At 40.1% G+C, this 23,439-nt stretch overlaps 1 protein-coding gene across 2 annotated transcripts in view; it reads right to left on the minus strand.

Moving 5' to 3' along the window:
- The window catches only part of LOC148187255 (leukocyte cell-derived chemotaxin-2), a 167,155-nt gene that overhangs the window by 18,030 nt on the left and 125,686 nt on the right, over nucleotides 1-23,439 (minus strand). For both annotated transcript variants that reach the window (XM_088088424.1, XM_088088423.1), the window contains exon 3: nucleotides 12,376-12,454. The gene's annotated coding sequence lies outside the window, so the exon portion shown is untranslated. The remainder of the gene's footprint in view (nucleotides 1-12,375; nucleotides 12,455-23,439) is intronic.

Below are 23,439 nucleotides of genomic sequence, written 5' to 3' on the forward strand. Positions count from 1 at the left end.
TTATAATGTACTTGTGGCCCTTGTGCAAGTTATTTTTCGCCCAAGATAGCAAAGTCTTGATCCATCCTACTCTGCGTCTGATTGGCTTACACTTATATTCCTACCCTAACTCTAGCCAGTCTCGCGCCTCTTGCCTAAACCTTACCATCCAAACCAGCAAAGGCAACAAGTACTAGCCAATCAGAGGGAGAGTCGAGCATTTCATGGGGTTGGGATGGTCACTAAAGTTAACCGTGTATTTTTTTTTTTTTTTTTTACCAAAACCTAACCAAACTGCGACCGTTTCATAAGGTCAACAGCACCTGCTTATCACTGACTTTCTATGGGCATTTTGTTTCATTGTGCTGGCACATAATTTCATTACATTATATGGCACCACTGTGTAATGCAATGTTAAGATGTCGTGGTCATTTCACATATTTCTGTGAGGTCGGGTTGGCTATTTCTACTGACTGATCATTTGTACAAAACTGCTACAACAGCTACAATCATGATTTCAATTGTCCTAAAACAATACTGGCATGCCATTAAATGAACTATATGTACACTGAAAGACATAAAAACCACAGTAGTTGTTCCATCTGCCCATACTTTCCCTGAAGAGGTCCCTTATGCCATTTCAATGTAACTGATGGGAGACAAAATCCAAAGTCCTAATTTTGTGCAGAAAGGCATTCTTAAGTTTAGCTGAGGTTAATATGGGGCTATAGCTGTCTGAACTGGAAAAATAAAGTTGTTAAATACGGTATTTTTAGTTCCTCTTTTGGATTCCACAAACTGTGTTTCCTGATTATGTTGCAGTGTAGGGATATTAACACAAAAAGAGCATGTTCGTACTAAAAGGCTAACTTTGGAAGTTAACCATCTGATTCTAACTCAGGGTAACTCAGCTTCTTATTAGCCTCAGATAAACTTTAGAATGTATATTTCCACAAATGTGAACATTTCATGTTAATAAAACAGGTTAACCTCAATATGGAGAGACACTTAGGGACTAAACTAATACTGTAGACTCAATCTGGCGTTGATGCCCTGTTATTAGCTCTTATGGTGCTGGGGAAGGTTTTTGTTGGTCTTTGGCATTACGGTCTGGTGCTGGAGGCAGCTAGCTAGACGTGCAGTTAACTGAATGGAAATGGGCAATGGCAATTTGTGATTATCACCCATGCAGGTCAGTGAGAGGAGTGGTACTTTCAAGGTTGCTTGATCAGATGAAATAAACTAAAGGAGTTGACTTTCAGCTGCCAGACTGAATACAGCGAGACTGCCACGAGCCTATGACAATCATTTGCTTCATTTTGAAAGTTCAAATTTTTCCATGGCTATAGCAGTCGGGGCTCATGACTGTAATGTGCCTCATTAGAGTGTTATTTCAGCACTAACATGGTGAGATGCAGTTTTACATCAATTTACAAAAATATGCTCAGTTGTCTCTAAGTGTCAATGCTTTCTGAAGGAGTAAAGGATGGTCAATAAAGACCTTTTTCCAATTATAAACCTAGGCCAACACTGAAGGTCAAGTTCATGCCATGAGTTGGGGCAAGTTAAATAAACCTATTTGTTTTAGGGTAGAGGCTTAGTTTCAGTTATCTTTCTGACTGTTACTACCCCCACATTGTTTTCTCTGAAGTGCCACCATATCTTCACTCCACAGTCCCACGAGTGTCAACCCATTTCAATCTAAGATGGCAACTTCATGAATATCACACCCTGCACCCAGCTTAAGAACTCTGCTGGTGTATGAAATCTTAACCGCTCGCCTGCTGAAGCTTTGATAAAACCTTGTGATTGCTCAATAAACCTCACTCCACAGTACGCAGCCTAAAAAGATTCAGTCTTTGCAAGCATCACAGATGCAAAATAGTTTCAACATGTCCACCTGCTGAAAATGCAGGTACCTGTAGAAATGCAGAGTAGCTGCATTTCTACAGGTATTAGTCCATTCTGATTAATAGTAATATTATTTTGTAAATATATAAAGCTTGTTCAGACATCCTCTCCTTGTTGTGTTTACTTTGTTTCAATTTTTTACTATACAGAGTGAACAAAAATTTTAACGCAAATAATCAGATTGCTTTTCCTCTTTGCAATCAGACTGAAACTAACCACACCAAAAAGTCATCCCAGACTTTTCAGTGTGTACCACCAGGCCTGAAAATAATATGCAACTTAAATGCCACAAAAAGTCATAGACAAAAAAATAAATAAATGAGGGAAATTTATTTTCAATTTTATGTTTGCAGAGCTCAGATGAAGCTTCATGTATCAAAATATAGTTTCAAAGAGGACGTGATATGTGTATTGATTCAGTACATGATGAACTTTGCCACTGCACACTGTGAAGTGAAAAAGTGAACTAATCTACTTGACTGGATATACAATATTTAATACAACTGCTAATTATAGTTGGCTGGATGTTGATTTTTGTAAGGAAACTCCTGCAAGGAAAATGCTCAATTGGTATTGGCATTTCCAGTAATAATGAAACCTGCTTATAAAGGGCAAGAAAATGTGTTTACATTGTGTTTACATAAGCACAAGAAAATGTGATTACATTTTCTGCAGCCAGTTTATGGAGCAGGCAATTTCATATAGGTGAACAATATGAGATGCGTTAAGAATATTTTGTGTACTGTATGTCCGTTTTTGTATGTCTGTATGAATACATATCTGAAAAGAAAGAAGAGGAAAAGAGAGAGCTACCATGTTATCTGATGGGCCTATAGTCAACATGGGACATTGTTCACAAGAGTCATTAGTGTCACCACAGTAAGACATAAACAGTATAAAGAATGCACAGGGGTACCTTTTTTCCCCATTTAGCAAAGAAAGCATTGAACAACTTGGTCAAGAAGCCCAGTGTGTGAGAATGTATCCCAATTATGTAGCACTCCCATGGTGGCAATGTTCTTTTCTTATCCCTATGTAGGAAAATAGTATTTTGTCAGTAGAATCACCAGTGGTTTAAATATTTTATAGGATAGTACACTGGGGCTGAGAGAAAATCAATTATGTGATATGCAAATATACTGTACACACTGCCTCAATGTCCAAATTCACACAGTGTGACACAAGAAGTGCTGTTAATTAGCAACCTGCAGTAAGACACACTCTTACTCACGGGACAGCTAAAGAAAAATATTTTTCCAATAAAATGCTGTAGTCCATTCAATTCGGTGTTCCAGCAAGTCTCTTTGTTATCTGTGTTAGATGTAATTTCATTTTTTCAAAATAAAGTCCTTCAGGTAGAGATGCATGATATTGTATTTTTGCAGATATCCAATATTTTTGGACTAATTCTGGCCAATGCCGATGCTGATAACAATACATTCACATATGCTTTTTAGAGCTGCCCTTAAAAGTTGGAGATTCGAATTGTCAGTCAGAGACCCCTCAGTTAACTGAGAGTGCTTCAAGTCGAGTAATGTATTTATTTATTTTTCTCTTTTGCTGCGTGCTGTGCAGTATCCTTCTGGGGATATGTTGGTCCCCAGGTTTTTGCTGCGGAGTGAGTGCTCTTGACTTAAATGCTACTCTTTGTTACAAGCAGATGCATGCATGATGCAGAGGCACAGAGGAAGAGAGATTATGCACTTTAAGGCTCCGAGATAACATTATCTTCTCTCAGAAGAAGTGAATTTAAAGCTAACAGCAACTTAATACAACACAGTCTCTGGCTTTTTCTTGATATCTAGTTTCAGAAAAAATGTTGTTCTGCATAACTGATCCGCCATGAACGCTGTAAGCTTCTTTACATGAACGCTGCTGTCACACTGAATGTCACACTGGACCCGTTCACACTTTAAACTTTATATGGAATTAAAAACAAATCGTTGAATATTCGTATTGAACGGTCAAATCTGGTTCAATTAACATGATTCAGAGTCGCATACAGCCCTAATGTTTTTCCATCTAACTAAATAGAAAATCAAGTCTCTCCTGTCGTAAAAAATTAACATATTAGATCTACTCTAATCCTTGTGACCCACTGGTGGCAGATGCAGACATTAAATACAATGCTTTTCAAAATGTACACATTCATTGGGCAAAACAATAACACTACCTTAACCTAGGTTATATGTGAAACATGCCATATTTATTCTTCTGTAACAAATTTTAAACAAAACTGTCAAATTCCTCCCACTTTAACAGTCTTGGATGACTAAGACAATCTTGACAATAGCCAAAACCAGAGCAAAATTTACCTATTTAAATGAATTAAAGTTGCATAAATGAAGCATCATCTTGTTGGCTTGTCATATTGGCAGAAAAGTTCATTTTGGGCCAGTGCCGATATGTCGTTTTAAAGGCATTATCTGCTGGTACCTATGATGTGGTGTTGAAACTTAAAATTACTTAAAAAAAAAAATAAAAATAAAAAATAAAGTGTAGTCTTAGTTGTTGTACCAAACATGTTTCATAAGAAGAAATTAATGGGACATTTATGCCAAATGTATTGTATTTGAAGGAATTATTTACTTGTGGAGATTTACTACACATCCCGTGGGTATCACTTGACTGACACTAAATGTAATTAAACATAATCGCAAAGTACAGTGACAGATAAAACACAAAAGTCTGTCGGTCCAGTGCTGTGGTCAAAAGAGAGGTTTATAAAAAAATAATTGTGGACTGTGCAAGCTGATATCATATAATGTAAACAAATTCAGAACATTAAATGCCTTGCTTTATTATAAAAACCCAACTTATAGGCACATCTTGGGATTTGGCAGACATACTAAGAAAAATATGATGGAATAAATGAATTACACATTCACGATCCCCCTCGAAAAAACACCCTTATATTTTTCTCTGCATAGAGTGCCTTGTGATGATGATGACTGAGTGTTAAATAAAGTAGATAAAGGCCTTAGAATTCTTTCAGAGTTGAGAAAAATGTTCAAAGAGACTGTGAAGAAAGTTATGTGACAAGGAAGACAAGGGAATCTGAGAGACCTGAAAGAAAAGTCCAAAAAGAGAAAGACTCTTCTGTGAAATAACAAAATGCCAGGGGGCAGGAGTCGCTGTGTGCTGTGCATTCCGATCCTCGTCAGTTCGGAGTGCGCCAATGAATAGGGTGGCAGGGCAAGAGAGACACCCAATAGGGAGTGACATACATCACCTAACACCACTGTCCTCTGCAGTGATGTCTCAATCCTAATCTCCAAAACGTACTTTTCTTCTATCACCTATTTCCCCAACTCTTGATTGAAATGCTCTGAAAACCTACACCACCCAATAAAATGCACAACTATACAATGAAGAGTGTCTGACCTCTAAATAAAAGGTTTCACTTAAACATCACAGGTTGTCACTTCTCACTGTCACAGGTGTTGTTTTAGCCAAATGGCTTATATTTTTTAAAGAGCTTAGTAAATAAGTCTTTTACAAAGAGATCCTCAAAACTACTAACTGGAAATCTTGTCCTTTTTAAAATATCTATGAAAATTTGTGGGCCTAGGTAATGTATATACAAATTGATGACATGAATTGGACTTGAGGAAATAGAATATTTTCAGTTTGCATACTCTAATTGTGTGTGAACACACAATTATAACTTATGTGTATGGCATGCAAGAGAAAGAAAAAATGATAATGATGATAATGATTAAAGTTGTTACATTATTACATTTACTGTGTGTTGATTGATTTTCAATGTCAACTCATACATTGAGTAACATATAAGAAAACATTCCACTTAAAAAGTTGCTGGTAGTTGGAGAAAAGCAGTAGAAAAGGTAACAAATCATCCTTTCATTTTTTGTAATAGCTAAAGAGGTTAAAATGTACAACGAAGTAAGTTCAGCAATGATAAAGCCAATAAGAAATGACGGATGGAACAGCGACACTTCATTAATGTTACCTCAACAAGACTCAAAAATAGAGTACAAACAATTAAAACAGGCTTTCCAGGGACACACAGCATGCTCCAGCACTTTAGCTTTGACCAGAGAGTTAAGACATTTGCTCAACTTTTAGGCAATAAAACCAACCACAGTACGTGGAATCTCCAGGCACATGGCAAAGGGAGCAAGGGCAGTACCACCTCTGATGCACCGTTGGGAGCAACACAAGTAATTAGTGGGAATATCCAGCAGCAACTCCAGCGCAGCCATGGGGTCAGAAAGCAAGCAATCAAATGGCCGGCAGCACAGGCCAGGAAGGAGTGGGAGAGGTTAGACCTAGAGGTTGATGAAGTGCTAGAGCATGTTCTTGCAGGGGAACTGATCCGGAAAATGAAGGCAATGGCAAGCATAATCTGGACCACTGGGGCTGAGCGCTTTGGGGTAAAACAGTCAAGACGCTATCAACCAAGACCTGCGCAGCCAAGGGAGAACCGCAGGATTAACGAAATAAAGCAGCTTCGTGCCAGCCTCTGGAGGCTCAGGAAAGCCTTCAAGCAAGCTTCAGAAGGGGAAAAAACAGCTCTGAAAGAGATTCGGGACAACCTGAGAGAATGTATAAAAACTTTACGCCGAGCAGAGTGTCTCTGGAGCGACAGAAGATGGCGGGCTAAGCAGAGAGAGTAGTTCACCAAAAACTCATTTTCCTACCTTTCCAAGCTCCTGGGGGATATAAGATCTGGCCAACTTCAGGCATCAAGAGAAGAAGTGGAAGAATACCTCTCCAGCACTCACAGTAATCCAAGAGGGGGAGTGGAACTGGAGATTGGAGAGGACTTGATGACATTGAGTGAACCACCAATCGCATTTGTTGACCAAGACTCTCATGGAAGGAGGTCAATGACCTCCTAAAACGGACAAGGGGTGGCTCTCCACCGGGACCGAATGGAATCCCATACAAAGTGTACAAGTACTGCGAGCAACTGAGAAGAAGTCTCTGGAAACTGTTGAAGGTGGCATGGAGGAGGAATCGCCCACAAGATGATTGGCTCGTCATGGAGGGGTGTTTCATCCCAAAAGAGGCAAGTATAAAGTATAAAAGTATAAAGTTTCATGCCATCTCTCCCTCATTAACGTGGAGGGCAAGATATTCTTTGGAATCTTAGCAAACAGACTCACCAACTTTCTGTTTCAAGTTTTCAAGTTTATTGATATCTCAGTTCAGAAGGGGGGAGTCCTAGGAGTTCTGGGTTGTACTGACCACACGTGTCATCTCAACGGTAATTAAGGATGTGAAATATCATCAAGGAGATCTCACAGTACTGTGGCTTGACATAACCAATGCATGTGGTACTGTCCCTCACAAGCTGGTGGAGCTCACATTACAGGCATACCATGTCCTTAGGAAAGACCAGCACCTCTTGCAAGAGTACTGTAACAACTTTAGGATGCAATTTACCTGTGGGGATTTCAGGGCCAGCTGGCAACAGATGGAAAAAGGCATTGTCACCTTATGTTCAATCTAGGTTATCTTGTTCTCAGCTTCGATTAACCTCCTGGTTAAGACAGTGGAGAAGCCAAGAAGAGGAGCGGTTCTGGCAAGTGGTGTCTAGCAGGCTCCAGTAAAGACAAAAACTGCAAGATCAATCCCTGAAGGTCGATGGATTCTGGAAGATCTATGCAAGATCATTGCAGATGCCAGAATGGAGTTCAAGCCATCAAAGTCAAGGAGCCTTGTTCTGAGGAAAGGGGACATCCAGGACCAGTTTTGCTTCAGGATTGGTGAGGAGCTCATCCCTACTTACAGCAAGAGACCCATTAAGAGCCTGGGAAGGTGGTACAGAGAGGACTGAATGATAGCGAGAGCGTGAGAGAGATGCTCGGGCAAGCTGAAGCTTGGTTGCGAGATTTGGATAGGAGCGGGCTGCCCAGAAGATTCAAAGTCTGGGGTTACCAGCACGGTGTGCTACCAAGACTTCTTTGGCCTCTGCTCATGTATGAAGTGCTGGTAACAACAGTCGAAGCCCTGGAGAAGAAGATCAACTCCTTCTTCTGATGATGGCAATAAGTCCCCAGAGGCTTCTCTTCAACTGGTCTGTACAGCTCTGGAAAGCAACCTGCATCAGTGGTGGAGGGGTAAAAGGTGGCCAAAGCCCGGCAGGTGATAATGCTGCGTGACAGCAGTGACCAATAGGAAAGTGGTTGGCAAGCAGGGCTGTGGCAGAGGCAGAGGCAGAGGCAAGACTACACCACAAAGACATTGTAGGAACAATCAACCAAGGCAGACTGGGCCTAGGAGTCAAACCAGGGCAAAGTGGAAGGATGCAAAAGCTTAAGGTCCCTGCAGCCTAGTCTAGGAAGAGTTCCACAGGGTGGAAGAGGCGGACAGACAAGCCCGGGCAGTGTCCATGAAACATCGAGGGAGTTGGACATGCTGGAATGGTGTCCAAGGAAGACCACTGGGTTGGAGGGATGTGTGGAGCATGGAGAACAATTGAATTAAGTTCCTTCTGTGCTTTATATATGATGTCTTACCAGCACCAGTAAACCTCCATTGTTGGGGGCTGGTGGAGAACCCAGGATGCACACTGTGTGGGAAACCGGCAAGCCTGGAACATGTGCTGTCATCTTGCCAGTCAAGCCTTGCTGATGGCAAGTTCAGATGGAGGCATGACCAGATACTTGCCGAGCTGGCTGCAAGTCTGGAGGAGGAGAGAAGGAAGACCTGTAACAACATCAGGATGCCAGTCTCTGGATGCAAAGGTTGAGGAGTGCTCTTTCCTAGGGCTCCCTTTGCTTTTTACAAGTCATATAAAAACATCAAAAACAGACAAAATGATTGATGATTAATTATGCTAAAATAAGTCTGTACAGTTGGGAGACTGAATAAAATTATTTGAATAATTACATACACTACATTGGATAAAAAGCGACAGACACCCAAAACAGGTCACTAGTCCTTGTGCCTCCTGCCAAATGTATTTTAGGGAAGGCTTCAGGCCATGACACTACGAAAAGGATTAAGTTGGTGGGAAAAAGAATGAATGAAGAAATAAAATGATAATGAGATATTGAAAGGATGGATTTCAGGCACCATAAGACATGAAATCCTTCACAGGCGTTCCACAGGGGGAATAGTTTAGTTGAGAATACATCAGTTTTGAACACATGCATAGTGTATGCACATGGCAGTTAAATTCTCATATCATACATTTGTGCTCTCACACAAACACTGACTTACGTGCCAACCCACATACACACAGAAGCATCATATCTCTGCTGTTCACCTTGACTTAGCAAAGGGCTGCCTTCATAAATCCCTCCTTATCTCTGGTCTCAAATGCACCCAGATATATGACTGTGGGATCTGACTGAAATATGTAACACTATCAGCAGCAGTGGTGGGCACACACGTCCTTACACACACAAACACACACACAATATCCACAGACAGAAGCCAGTGTTAGATGAGATGGCCACATGGAGGAGTTGTGAACAAAAATGTTGGTGTCACAGAATAAATTGTATTGTTGAGGTTATCAATTGCTCATTACTCACTGATTATTTTATCAATAACACAACAGCAAAAGTAGTTACTTATATGACTTCAGGGTTTCCCATGCATTCATTTATTTCTGGCGGGCTGCCACCTCTAAATCATCCCCTGCCACAAATAGATTTATGGAGTTGGAGTGATTATTACGAGCGCTACTCAATATATATACCGAACGGCTATTTATAGCGCACTTGGGGCAGAGACGATGCAGAAGAATGTCAAGCTCATTCAAAGTGAAACTTAACGTTAATTCTGCTAGGTTTAAAAGTTTACTTTTACCCACAAACTCCTGCTTTCATCCATCCATGTGATTTAATCAGCTGAGAATGGATTGACACATCAATTATCAACCCCGGGAGTGACAAACTGCTGCTAAGGGGAGAAAAAAAGGACTCGTAGAGGGCTCTGCCTGCTGCACTGCGTTCACAAACCTACGAAAACGTCAAAGGGACACACAAGCGTTTAAAAGATGCTAAATAAATAAATGAACAAATAAATCAAAAACAGCTATCACCAAACATACACTGTCATTTTGTGGGAACCACTATACTTGTTTTTTAACTTTTGTTACTCAGCACAGCTCCATCTTTAAAGACATTTCTTACATCCACACAACACATATTCTGTATTTAACATTACACAGCCAACACTCAAACATAAGTCCTGACCTCACAGTGAAGCTGCAGGGTTCAGACACCCTCCAACTCTGAAGAAGGTGATTTCTGATAGTAGGCTTATCAGTGAGTAACCTTGGCAAGCCAGCTAGGAGCACACAACGAATACTGTAAGGGAAATGACTCTGGAGTTACCGGGGGTCACATTTCACCTCTTTTGGTAGAAGCTAGCCATCTTTATGGGAAGAGACAAACTGACCAACCATCTATCAAAATGCAGAAGAGAGTGAACATGCCTTCTAACATAGCATTACTGTAATAAGTGACTGTAATACTGCTGGTATATATGTTTGTCTGCACAACATTGCCTTAAAGGAATACCTTGCCAATTATCAACCAGCTCTGTGTGACAACAATGTCTGTAGGACGTGAAGATGAATGGTTGTCAACTTCACTCAATCTAACGAGCGCCTAGATATCCCTCCCTTCCTGCACAGTGAAGACAGGGGTTGAAAAAAATTGGGAAATGTACAGGTACTGAAGTGATCTGCTGGATGGTGCTGTATCTTTACAGTCTCTTGTGATTTATACAACGCCTAATGTGTGTATCAGCATGTGCTGTTGTCTAAGAACATAACTATTTTATATCATTCTAAATTGTAAATATGCTGTATCTCAGTTTAAGGGTGTGGAAGATGAAGTAAGTCAGAAATGCCAAAACTCTTCCTTAGTCATCTCATGTTCCTGCATACATTAGTGTACAGACAGCCTATCAGACAATCAAACACACAGTTACACTGACAGGTATCTCCCTTTAACATCCTTCTCCCTCGAGGCCTGTACTAACAACTTGCTACACAGAAAGGAGTAGATGCAAGGAAGAGACAGGCGTGTGAGTGGAACAAGGTTGGTGAAGACACCCGGGAACATGTCAGCGCTTGGAGTGCTAACTGGCTGATTGCTGAGTTCTGAAAAACCAGAGCCATCATCTGGAGAAAAGAGGAGGAGAAGTAGGATGGAAGAAGACTAAAGATGGAAAATGGAAGGACATTGGAAAAAGGAAGAAAGATAAAAAGATGAGAAGACAGAGTCAGCGAAAACTGAGATGTTTCAGACTTTGAGGCAAGACAGTCAGTTTTTGGATGGGGAGTGAGTGCAGGACTTAATATTAAGGAAAAGTTTCAAGGGCAGAGGAAGAGGGGATTAAAGTTGGAAAAAGAAAGAGGTGAGAGTCAGATGTGTACAGAGGGCATGCAAGGAGAGCCATTTCAGTATAGAAAAGCACTGAGGGATGGGGAGGGAAAGGAAAGTAGGGAGAACACGGGCAGAACACAGAGGTTGGAGCCCTGGCATCCAGAGGGACAACCCACCTGCAGAGCAAAGCCATTGGGCATTGACACTGCCCCTTCCATGATTAATAGAGCTGTCATTTATGACAAATGCAGCCCTGTATATGTGACCTACTTCAAGATAGCAGAAACGCAACATTCCTCCTTCTCCCGTTTCCCCCCTCTTTTTCCATATGTAAAAGGAGGACCTACTACTCGCTCTACAACTCCTCTATATCCTGCTTTCTTGTTGTTGGAGTTCTGCCAATGCCCTGCCTTTATCTGGGGCTATAAAGATCCTCTGCGCTGACAATGGACCTGCCTCTTTCCTGTGGCTGCAGAGGGACTGTCCAGTATTTGTGACAATGAGGTCCCTTAAGTGCATTCAGGACATTAGGGGACAACCAGGGCAGATGTTCTGTGCCAGAGTCTGTGCACTTTGTCCAATACCTGATGTGCTGCCAGCAAAAAGTGCACAGTTAAAAAAGTAGCAGTTAAAATAATAATAATAATAATAATAATAATAATAATAATAATGATAAAACAGGCATAATTAGACATTTATTTTATAGGCAGTTGCTTTCATAACTTGAAGTTTTTTTTATTATTTTTGAGAATTCACAGTTTGTGCCATTGCTAAAAAGCAACAGAAGAGTTTGTCAGGAAGGCATATGAACATAATCCAATGAAAACATGGGGAGCATTCCCCTATAATACCCCAATACCCCTTGAATTCACCTACTGTACACTGCCTATGCCAGCAGCTGGCTCTGAGCCTGTATATTTGACACTGTCTACAAGGCGGGCAGAATTGATTTAAAGATAACTGTGAGTAATGGGTTGGATCTGGTACTGAGATTAACTGGCAAAACTGGACTCATGCAGGACTGGGTCCTGTGCCACAAACCTAAGCTGAGCTTTTCAGAGGAAGCAACTTTTTTCAAAAGCCATTAATGGGGCCTGTAACTTTTAAGAATTGTCCCAGGAGGTGAAACTATATGGTGCAGTTCTGTATTTATGTCTAGTTGTGATACCTTTCTGGCTCTGTGGACTCCTTCTGAGCTCAGTCTCCCTCAGGGTCTGTCAGCCAGCATGGAACAAAATCTTCTCAGCCTACAAACACACACATCGACAGAAGTCATTAGCTGTTGGTACACTGTGTAGTTCAAGTAATTCATAAAATCGGTGTACCATATGTACTTTGTACATTATTAGAGGGATTTTCATGCCTCCATGTAGACGACAGCTGCGGCTGAGGGCATTATGTTTTCAGTTTGCCCATAAATCTGTCGGGCTGCCCTTCTGTCAATACGTACGTCTGTCTGCTTCTCCTAAAGAATGCCATGAGAGATTTCTTTAAATTTGGCACAAACATCTACTCGGACTGAGAAATAAACGCAATAGATTTTGGTGGTAAAAAGTCAAGGTCACTGTGACTTTGCTTCTATCTCATTAAATACGTAAATTTAAAACTATAATTTTCTGTTTTTATTTTTTTATATTTAATGTCTAATTCCTGTACATTGAGAGCAAAGCTAACCGGAGTCAAATTCCTTCTTTGTGTAAGCATACTTGGCCAATAAAGCTGATTCTGATTCTTGTTAACACAATATCTCAAGTAGGATTTGAGGGATTATTTATTTTATTTTATTTTATTTTATTTTCAAATTTAGCACATATATCCAAATGGACTTAGTGATGAATAGACTATATTTTGGTGGCTGAAGGTCAGTGTCACTGTGACTGTCTCATTCTTGTGAACATCATATCTTAATAACACTTTGAGGGAATTCCCTCCTCCCTTTGCAGCTACATCCATATTTGAAGGACTGTCAATGACAGACATGGATGTAAAGTGTTACTGGAACTTGACTGGTTTGCAGAGGCATACAACCCTGAGTTGGTAATTCTAGTTTTAATATGTATCTATATTCATTTATTATTTGCATTTCTTTATTTTACCCCCTTATGCTTACATCATTTCAGAAAATCAGCTGCTGAGAAAAGCATCTGCTCTGTTTAAACGTGTGAAGTTTGACAGTGTGAGTACCTTCTTAGTAAACTAAGCACACTGCTGCAAACACAGGCAACAATGGAATAAGCTGCTTGATAGGTGAACACCTCATATGTATTCTTGGAAATTGCAGAGAAAAGATGGAAAAGGTGAAAAGGAGAGGACAGTTAACTTGCTGTAATAGGCCATTTACTTGCTACAGCCTCCCCGGGAGTTTCTACATCAAAGATTAGATATATACAATTTGTCTTTTTTACACCTGGATTGCTCACTATAGCAGGATACACTTCATGAGGCTTTTTATCCCTGTGACCTCACCATTCAGAGATGCCAAATGGAAATGATTTGACCGTGAAATCCCTGTCACCGAATAAGAGGGGTCAAATCTGGTGCCATGCACTTGAAGTCACATTGTGAGTGTGATTCTCCTTAAGAAATAATTTAGTGGGGTGCTGTCAAAGACATGCACAGTGCACATCAAGATGGTGATGTGCTGAGTGCTTCATTGTGTTATACTATGTCCCTGATAGTCCCCAATTGCTGAAAACAATATAATTCATTGCTTGACTGTAACCCAGGTTTGTGACATCAAATGTCTTTCCACACAGCCATACATACATAACAAACTGAATCCAAGACTGTAATAAAAGTCAAAGATGGACTCTTCAGGTGTGTTCATACTGAATGAGGCACTCCAGGCAAGGACACAGAAGTTAAAAATGTCCCACTGAGAGGAAAATAAGTGCATATGTATAACTCAAGTTGAGTTGTACATATGCACTGGAGGATCTGGAAGAATATAATACAACTAGAGGCTAAAATTTGATTACAGTTGGTTTCAGTTAACAAACTTACTTTATTAAATAGGTGACTTACTCTATCATTATCATTCACATTGACCGTGAAACACATTTTGAGTTTTATACAGTGTTGGAAAGATTAGATTCTAAGCTAGCTATTGATGTCCATAGTATAGTAAGTCAACATATGTCTATAGAAAAGGGCAAAAGATCAATTCAGTTGAATCTGCCCTTTGGATGTGACTTGGGCAAGAGAGACTGAAAAGGTATATTAAAGCAATGATTCCCAGCTGGTCCAGTCACAGGGTTTAGGTTTTTCCTCAGTTATTAGTTCAGGGTCTACACTTTAGCGAAATTACCACATATTCAATTTTATTTCACAAAATGTAAACAACACATTAGCTCAGAACACAAAACAAAAACTATCTTGCAAAAATAAATGAACAGTACTTCAAAATAAAAACTCTGTGCCAGAAACTTACTATACTTCCGAATAAAGTGTGTTGAACAAGCTTGACACATTCAGAAGTTACTCAAGGTCCATTCAGAACAGACCTGCAGCCCACTTTTCGATCACAACCCACCAGTTGGGAACCACTGCACTTAAGGACATGCTGGAAGTTGAGACATCACTTTTGGACACTTTTTGAAAGATATTCTATACCTGAGAGTAAAGGTTTTCCGAGAAAAGGGGTGCTTGGATAGATAATTGTCACTTTTTTTCCAAAAAAACTTGCTCTTTTCCAGTAACACCATGCTTCACATTAATCATACAGTAAGCCAAGAGAGTGAATATGCCACAGATGCTCACCAGTCAAAACAAACTCGAGTGTGAGTCCCATGAATGTCTTGAATGGTGCCAGCTGTCAACTTGGCAGCCTGTCAGTCAGCTATCTCACCGTCTACCTCTATCTTCTAATTTTGTCCCATGCCCTGTTTGTGCATGTATCTGTGTGTTGATGTCTCCACGCACCCTAAGACATACCCCTGTCCGCAGATACAAATGTGCAACCTTGTCTTGTGTGTATGTCCCTCTGTGTGACTCGGTGATCCTTGAGGTGTTTGTGAGCTTTTCCGGAGCAGTGTGTGCAGCAATGGGGAAGACAGTGACAGCTCATGTCACCTCTTTCACCAGACAGCGGACAGATCAAAGGCAAAAAAATAAAAATAAATAAAAAACACCAAAGAGACAAGAAACCCTTGCCTTGGCTTGCTGACTGGAGGCTGCCTGGAACATGACAAGTCTATTTACATGTCCCAGAAGGGGGAAAAAAAGAGAAAATGGTACACACTCACTCACACACACACACACACATGCAAACACATGAAGGGATGGTAGACTAGCAGGTACACAGACACACAAAGACACATATGCCAAAGTTGGTCATATGCTTTTAAAATAGCAAAATATTTTCCTTTTATCAACTGCCATCATTCTCAAACCACCAAAACAAGAGAAAACCTCCCACAGGGGATGAGGGCTACTCAGGATGATGCCAAGCTATTTATCTGATGTCCCATAATTCCAAAGCCCTATTAGTCTGGAAAGAAAATTGGGCAAACTTAACAATTACATATAAAGTAAACTTAAGTTAAAATTGGTGGTTATGATTACATTTCTTTTTCAAGACAATGAGTTTCCAAGATTATTTTAAGTAAGATTAACTGGTCAGATTTTGTGTATTGGTATTTAAGCAACCAAATGTATTTTTTACCAACCTATCAAGGCATTTCTAAGCTCTGTTTGAGCCACTGATCCTTGGTGTTTTTCAATAATTCTTCAGTGTTTTTCCAAAGGCATTTAAACCACAGAATCCAGGAGGTTTTCACTGGCCTATCCCTGCTTTTCCAGCGACTTTTGTGCCACCAAGCATGGGTGTTTTAATTAAAAACATGATCTTTTCTTGACCATAACCAAGTGGTTTTTGTGCCTAAATTTTACCACACATTCACCACAACATTATTGACAAATGTAATGTATCCCTGGTTTACAGAAACATACAATGCAAAATGTTTTTTTGGCAATTTAATAATATTAACTGCTGGAATGTGTCTTTTCAGAAAAGCAGGACTTCTAATCTGTGGGCATCTGACTTTAGGATAGTAGACTGTCAGAGAAATAGACTTTTAGTCCAGTGGGATATTTTTCAGACTAATGGTGCTTCAGAATTTTGATTAGTCGGAACAATGTGGAATGTCAGGCGAAGATAAGAAAGTTGAGTCCTCACCTTAAAAAATATCTCTGAGAAAAGGAAAAAACGCAAGTGGTCTTAATTTGGAAGCTTTTTCTGTTTTTATGAGGACAACCCTTTCCTGTATGTGTAAAATGACAATAACATGCGCCTGCACGCTCCAGGAGCAGAATTACAGTCACAAATACTGCATATATTTCAGTCCAAGGGCGGTCACAGACTGTAAATGGGTTACATTCACACATAACCACACGCCTGTGCATCAGCGCACACATTGATCGATTTGACAGTGGACATTGGGGACATGTCATCATGGCTGTAAAATTGGAATGACTTTCATCACTTGCCGAGGACGCAGTGCAAAGGGATTTGGCTCCTTTCACTTTCTTAGTCTTGGAGTTTACACATTTCTTTAGTCAATCACACCTCATCTCTGTCTTTCACCTGATGTCCATTCCTTTGTCTGCACCCTTTATGCTCCGTCATATACTCTTACTCACTTTAGTTTTTCTGTTTTGTTATATCCTTTCTGCTAACAACCCCTTATTTCTATTCTCTCATCGACTTCTTTCTCCCTCTCTTTCCTTTTTACCCGATAATCCCTCATTTACAAATCTGTTCCCATATAATCTTATGTATGCTGTAATCCTGCATTTATCATCCACAATGTCTGTCACGATGCTCGACTGTGACGTTTTCATGAGTGAGGTTTGCAGATGAGATGAGATGAAACCAAATGACAGTTCAGAGACAGAATTTAATATAATAAATGGAAGTGTGGTACATTAGGAAAAAAGAGAGTGTAATGTTCATAAATTATTAATGATCTAACAGTAGAGCTATGTATTAATGCGCCACGCCACGTTTACTGTCGCGTGTAAAGAGCTGTGCTACTGCGGGTCAGTGCCAGTGAATAGGCATCCCACATGCTGCCTGGATTGTCTTCCGCTGTGACACACTGCAAAGGATAAAATGAGCATGAAAATGACCGTCTGACATTTATTTCTATTCTAGACACCCCATGTCTGTCAGGTCAGGCTATTATGGTAGAGTCTGAATTTGGAGTGAGAGGAATAAGAAGAATTTGTTGTGCAATGGCCTTTGAATTCAATTCTAATCTATTTAAAACTTCACTGGGAAGTGTTCTCTCTTTTACTTTTTTATTAGATTTTTCCCCATATGCTATACAGGACCTGGAATCAAGGAGATCAGCAGAAAAATAAGACCAAAGTAGCAATAAACCACACTTATCCTTTTACATACTCTGTCACATCACACAACATCATGCATCACTTAAAAGTGCTGTATGTAACTCTGAAGAAACATAGCCACACCTGCCAACCCTCCGATGTTTTTCCCCCCCGAGACTCTTGTTTTTCATTGCCAGCTCCAACAATGTTGTTCACACCTGTGCCTATTGTGTCTCCAGCTGAGATTCAGTTCAGATTTTGTTTTGTTTGCCCTCGCATTTACAATTCAGAAGGTATGAGGTCAACTGTGTCCCAGACTACCTCGACAAGTGGTATGAATGATTGGATCACAATGCGTCTTAGTGGTTCTTTACACTTGCATTTAGAGTTATACACTTATCATTGCCTACCCGTTAGTGCTTCCTCTTGTCTCCCTCCTACTCGAGCCCTACGGGGCCGGAATCACGCCTAATGGCTGACTCCTGAGAGATGATTGCTACTGCTGGTAAACACCTTGACTTTTTGCTGACTGCACTATGCGTGCATAAATCAGACAGGTGTTCTAGTGAGGGCTTTAGAGGTGCCTCAGTGGCTGTGTGGGACCCAGCTTGCACTCCTTTTTCCATGGTGGGTTATCTTGTCTTCCAGAGACCATAAGGCTCCCGTTTAGCCTGGCTAAGGCATCCAGGACCCAGGGGTATGTTGTCCAGGGAGGAGGAAGGCTGTGGGTTCCTGGCACTGGCCAAGCCAACAGCCGAGCTTCCATCCTTCCTCCTGGTACTCTGCTGAAGTACCAGGGTCATGAACCAAACTTTTTACTAAATTAAAAGTATTAAACATAAAAATTCTGATTTGATTTGGTTATTTTTATTCTTCAAAGGTCACCAGAAGTCAGAAAACAAAGTCTCTGAAAATGAAATTTTTGTTTTTCAAAATCTTCCCTGTTTTGAGGTCTTGAATTTGGCAGGTATGAAGATAGGTAACTGCTGCATCTCATTCCCAGGTCATCAAATACAGACATCTTGGGTTGTGGGTTTGGTCCTTCAACCAACACAAACCATCTGTATTTGACGTCCTGGGAATGAGACTCAACAATTAACTATCTTTCTCCAGAGTTACATACATCCCCTTAAAGACCAAAATATCGGTCAAAAGCATTGCCATATTCCTACTCTCAAGGGCGTGTGCATGAATGTGTTTGTGTATTTTTATCACAAGTGAGAAGCAGAAAGCTTTAACCAGCAAAGCAAGATTGATACTATGATGAAGAGTTCCATTTCTCACCAACTAACTCCAATGAAACTGCAGTCCAACACAAAGACCAAAACCTTATTCTCCTCAAGTAAAAGAAAAATGTCCCATTGCCTAACACTGCTTTGTGCCTTGACATGTATTAGTGGTGTGACATACAGCCTTGTGGTTTCAACATTTTTTACCCTTCACATTTTTTTAACCGATAACTGAGAACGTGCAAACACAAACTCCATCTCTGTCTCTCTGTATCTGCTGTCTTACATCATCTCTCTCTCTCTCTCTCTCTCTCTCTCTTTGCCCTGGCACCTCTCCACCTCCTTCAGTCTTACATCACAGTGAACATTGTCCAGGGCAGACAGGAGTAGCTGTCATGATGCATCTTAAGAGACAGATTGCGATGAGCACAGCTTCAGACATGGTAAGTGGGTTTAACCACGGCCTGAGGAGAGTCTCTTGAGCAACTCTAACTGACTAGCATAGGGACCAAGAAATGTGAAATGTGTTTGTGCATGTGCAGCGGAGGGGGGCATGTAGGGGGGGCAGGAGATGAATTAAGAGTAGAGCTCAACGGCAGTTGACAGTTAACAACATATAATGTGTTGTATGCATATTGCTGGGGAAAGCACATGAATTAATGGACAAGGGCCTTAGTGTGTAAACTCAAGTTAAAAGATTGTGTGACAGAGAAAATGTATGGCTGAAACCAAATGTTGACAGACTGCAGTTTTAGATGTTCTGAAGTTGACTGCTCAGCATGACAATGTGAATTTAAAAAGGCACACGGGTGTGAGGCTGCATAAAAGGACAGGCAGTCTTTACTCCTTTGTTGCTATGGATACAACTAATGTAAAATCTCGAAAAGCAAGCAGTTGTCAAATGTGCACTGTCACCAAAACTACACTGATCTCATCATGCATTTAATACACACTTGTGGCCAGATGTACCAAGAAGATTTCACTGAGTTTGTGGGCATAAATTTGCATGTATTCAGCACCTGCTTTAGTAAGGCAGCAGGTCATTATGTCAACTGCCTCTGGATCTGACCAGGTCTTAACATGAACTAAGCACTAATACGAGTAATATTTTGAGTCTTCATGAAAATCGTCCATATTAAAGCTGTTTTTCCAATCCCTGAAAATCAGATGTGAAATGAAACCAAAATAAAACCTATATTTGCAAACACTTGCTCATCACACAGCCGGATAAACATTTAAATGCACCACAGTGGCCCATTCCAACTCATTTACACATTACTTAACAACTGCAATCTACCGTTTAATAAATGCTTCAGTGATTACCATTTTACTGTGTCTGTGTGTGAAGGACACAGACCAAAAAAAGAACATTACAAAAACAGCTTGCCAAAGATTTGGCAAGCTTTTATTCATGAATTCTATTCAGTGTAATGGAAAACTGATGTCAGATTTGCTTTGAGGTATCAGAGTGTTTCACCTGCTTTGTCAGCAAAGTGTTTGTCTGAAAGCTCAGTGGCGATGGAGTGGAAACACCACTCCAAGCAACATGACATTCAACTGTCCTGCCTAGAAAAACAAGTTATGCCAAAATTTAATTCACAGGTTCTATCCTCTCATCTGACCCCCAAAGCGAGTTAAGCGATAGTTTGAGAGCATTCTCTGGAAGATTAAATTCCCCTCCAGCTAAATCTCCTTGTGTCCTATTTGATTGCCGAGGCAGAAAAGAGAGAGACATAATCATTGTGAATACGACTGAATTCATAATTAACTTGCTTTTTTCTACTCAATGTTGAATTGCCTCCCAACAAAAGGAGCTTTGTTTTGGATGCAGAACATGATTTTAACTTGAATTAACTTATTTTTTGGCAACCTGCTGGCAGCAGAAGCTCTACGTGTTAGCAAGCACTTTTCTTTTTACAGATCCAGCAAGAAAATTGGCATCATTAGCATTTTCTGGGCATAGCATTTCAGCTTAGTCCAATATTAACTCTCTTTTAACTCAGCTTTTGGTTGGTCTAACCCATACCTGAGGAAAATAGTTGGTTCTTTTGCTGCTAAATCTGTTAAATACATTATTGGAACTGTGCAAACCAAGGGTTTGTTATATTTGTAAATTATTAAGTAGCATTTTAACAATGCTGTGGTTCATGTGTGGTTAGGTTTACACACAAAAATCAATTAGTCAGTGAAAATAAAATACCCCGCTTTGGGGGCACAATTCCTTCTGGAAACATACCAATGTCTCTGTAAAATAAAAACCTTTTTTCATGACACCATCTCTGCAGAAAATGCAGTGATGGCTCAGTAAAAAACAACAACTTCTGTGTCAATGTCTCAGTAAATTAGAAGCAGCGCCTAACAGTCCAGTTGGACTTCTGTGCCAAATTTGAGGAAATCCTCTCATGGCCTTCTCAAGATTGCATCCATGACAATGAGATGGACAAAAGGTCACAATACACGATACAATCTGTTCATCACTGAATGCAAGCTGATGTTTGTGTCAAATTTGAAGAAATTTCCTCAAAAGCGTTGTTGGGATATCGAGTTTTCAAGAATGAGATGGACGGACAGATGAAAACACAGTGCCTCCATTTACAGCTGTCGTCGGTACAGAGGCATGAACTATTTTTGTGGCACCATCCCTTCCACTTGCTATAAAAATGTCAGCTGAAACGTGCAAATGTAACATATTTGTTATTTGCAGAAATATACAATGCCAACATTTTCTTCTGATGTGCACCAGCTATATACTACTGCTGTCTGTCACCCGGGTGATGCTGGGTAGATTATGTACAGTGGGGTCATTATAGCTTTTTTTTTTTTATATAAATTAATGAAAACTAGGTTAAGAAAGTAAGATAAAAAAAATATGTGAGTTGAAGGACACAAAACATTCTCTGTAAAGGTGATTTGTAGAGATAAACCATAATTCTGTGTGGGTACATAACTAAGAGCAATTTCATTCATATATATATATATATATATATATATATATATATATATATATATTTGCAGCTTTAAAGATTTGTAATTGAGGATACTGAGTTCATTATTTAAAATGCTAACCTTAGTGTGACATGAAATCAAACTGTTGCCGTTGAGGTTTTCAGGTTATAAAACACTAACTTTTACGCCTTGACAGGAGAGATAATGGCTTGATACCTTTTATAGATTTCTCGCTGAAGTGTAGGCTACTGTAAAGGACTTGAAATAAACACAGTCATCACCTTTTGCTGCCTCATTTACAACACTATACAGGATTAACTGTAGGACGACATGAAAGTAGGACAAATTCTATTTGGTCATCTACACCATTAACCATGTATTATTCTGTCCTCAAGATTTAAGAATGGCTGTGTTCATCATCCATTTCAAAAACCATAAACTTTTAAATGGTTATTGTTCTGCCTCTGCACAGTGCTCCAGGCACTTGAGGAAGTAACACAATTAAATAGAAAAAGGGAGAAAGGAGATATCGCATGGTTTCATCAAATAAATCAACACTATCAAACCTAACACCACCATTCCTCACATCTTTTTAGTTTGTCTTAGAGCACCCAAGTTTAAACACACACCACCAAAAGATGGGTTCACAAGAAGTAAAATCTTTCTTTTAGCAGCAATAGATAATTTTGTACCATCTGCATGGGCAGATTTTACAGCTTACTGTCTCAGTAAGGAGGCAATCATGTTCATCATGTCCAAATATAGCACTTTTTTCCAACTAAAAATATAAATATGCCATGAGTACACTTTGTGCATGGTTTTGTGTGCTTTTCATTCTGTTGTGCTCCAATGCAAGAACATATTTACTGTTATTTACCACATCTGTAAAGTTCAGAGACATCAGATGGCATCTGACAATGCTCACGCAATGTTCTGTGTAAAACCTTGATCCATATCACCTCAGAGGCAATTTGCCTTCAGCGTCCTTCAAATCCAGTGCAACATCAGAGATTAACTGCACTCAGGGATATATCAGAGGCGCTCTCCATAATAATTTCGGGCTGCCTTGCCTAAAGTCAGACCTGACATTGGGCCTCTGCAATGTAACAGCCCATGGTCACAAGCCTCCCCTGTAATCAGCTAACAAAAGAGCTGAAATGGAGGATCAATGTGAGTTAGTGTTATCTCCCTAACTGCCTGCAGCACCACACACGGGGAGAAAATTTCAGCTAGCTAAACTGATTCACATTCAGTGTTAGATCATGGCTGTGAGCTGGAGTCTCTACAGGACATGCAAGTATAAGAAGGAGACCGTGCCGGTGCTGTGAAAGTTCAACCAGTCGACCCTGAGCTTCTAGGTGCTACATATGACCTCCAAACACCTGCATGACTGGGTGAGCCTGCATAAAGAATGAGTTCCATATATATAATAGATTTGAGGACATGGAGGGTTTAGCCCAGACCTCAGTAGGAAAAAGTCACAAAAATGTTTCATTAATCACAGCCAGAAACTGTGTAAATCGAAATTATCATTGGATTTTCAAATTTCAGTCACTCAGGGAGGCTCAAGGAAAAAATATTTGTAGCTTTTGGGAGGCTTACAAAAACAGCCACGGCCCTTCGGATAAAAAAAGACACACACACACACACACACACACACACACACACACACACACACAAAAACACACACACACACACACACACACACACACACACAAACACACACA

Source organism: Plectropomus leopardus, chromosome 15 (assembly GCF_026936395.1).
Source record: "Plectropomus leopardus strain MGB_pleo_1.0 chromosome 15, ASM2693639v1, whole genome shotgun sequence".
Lineage (NCBI taxonomy): Eukaryota > Metazoa > Chordata > Actinopteri > Perciformes > Serranidae > Plectropomus > Plectropomus leopardus.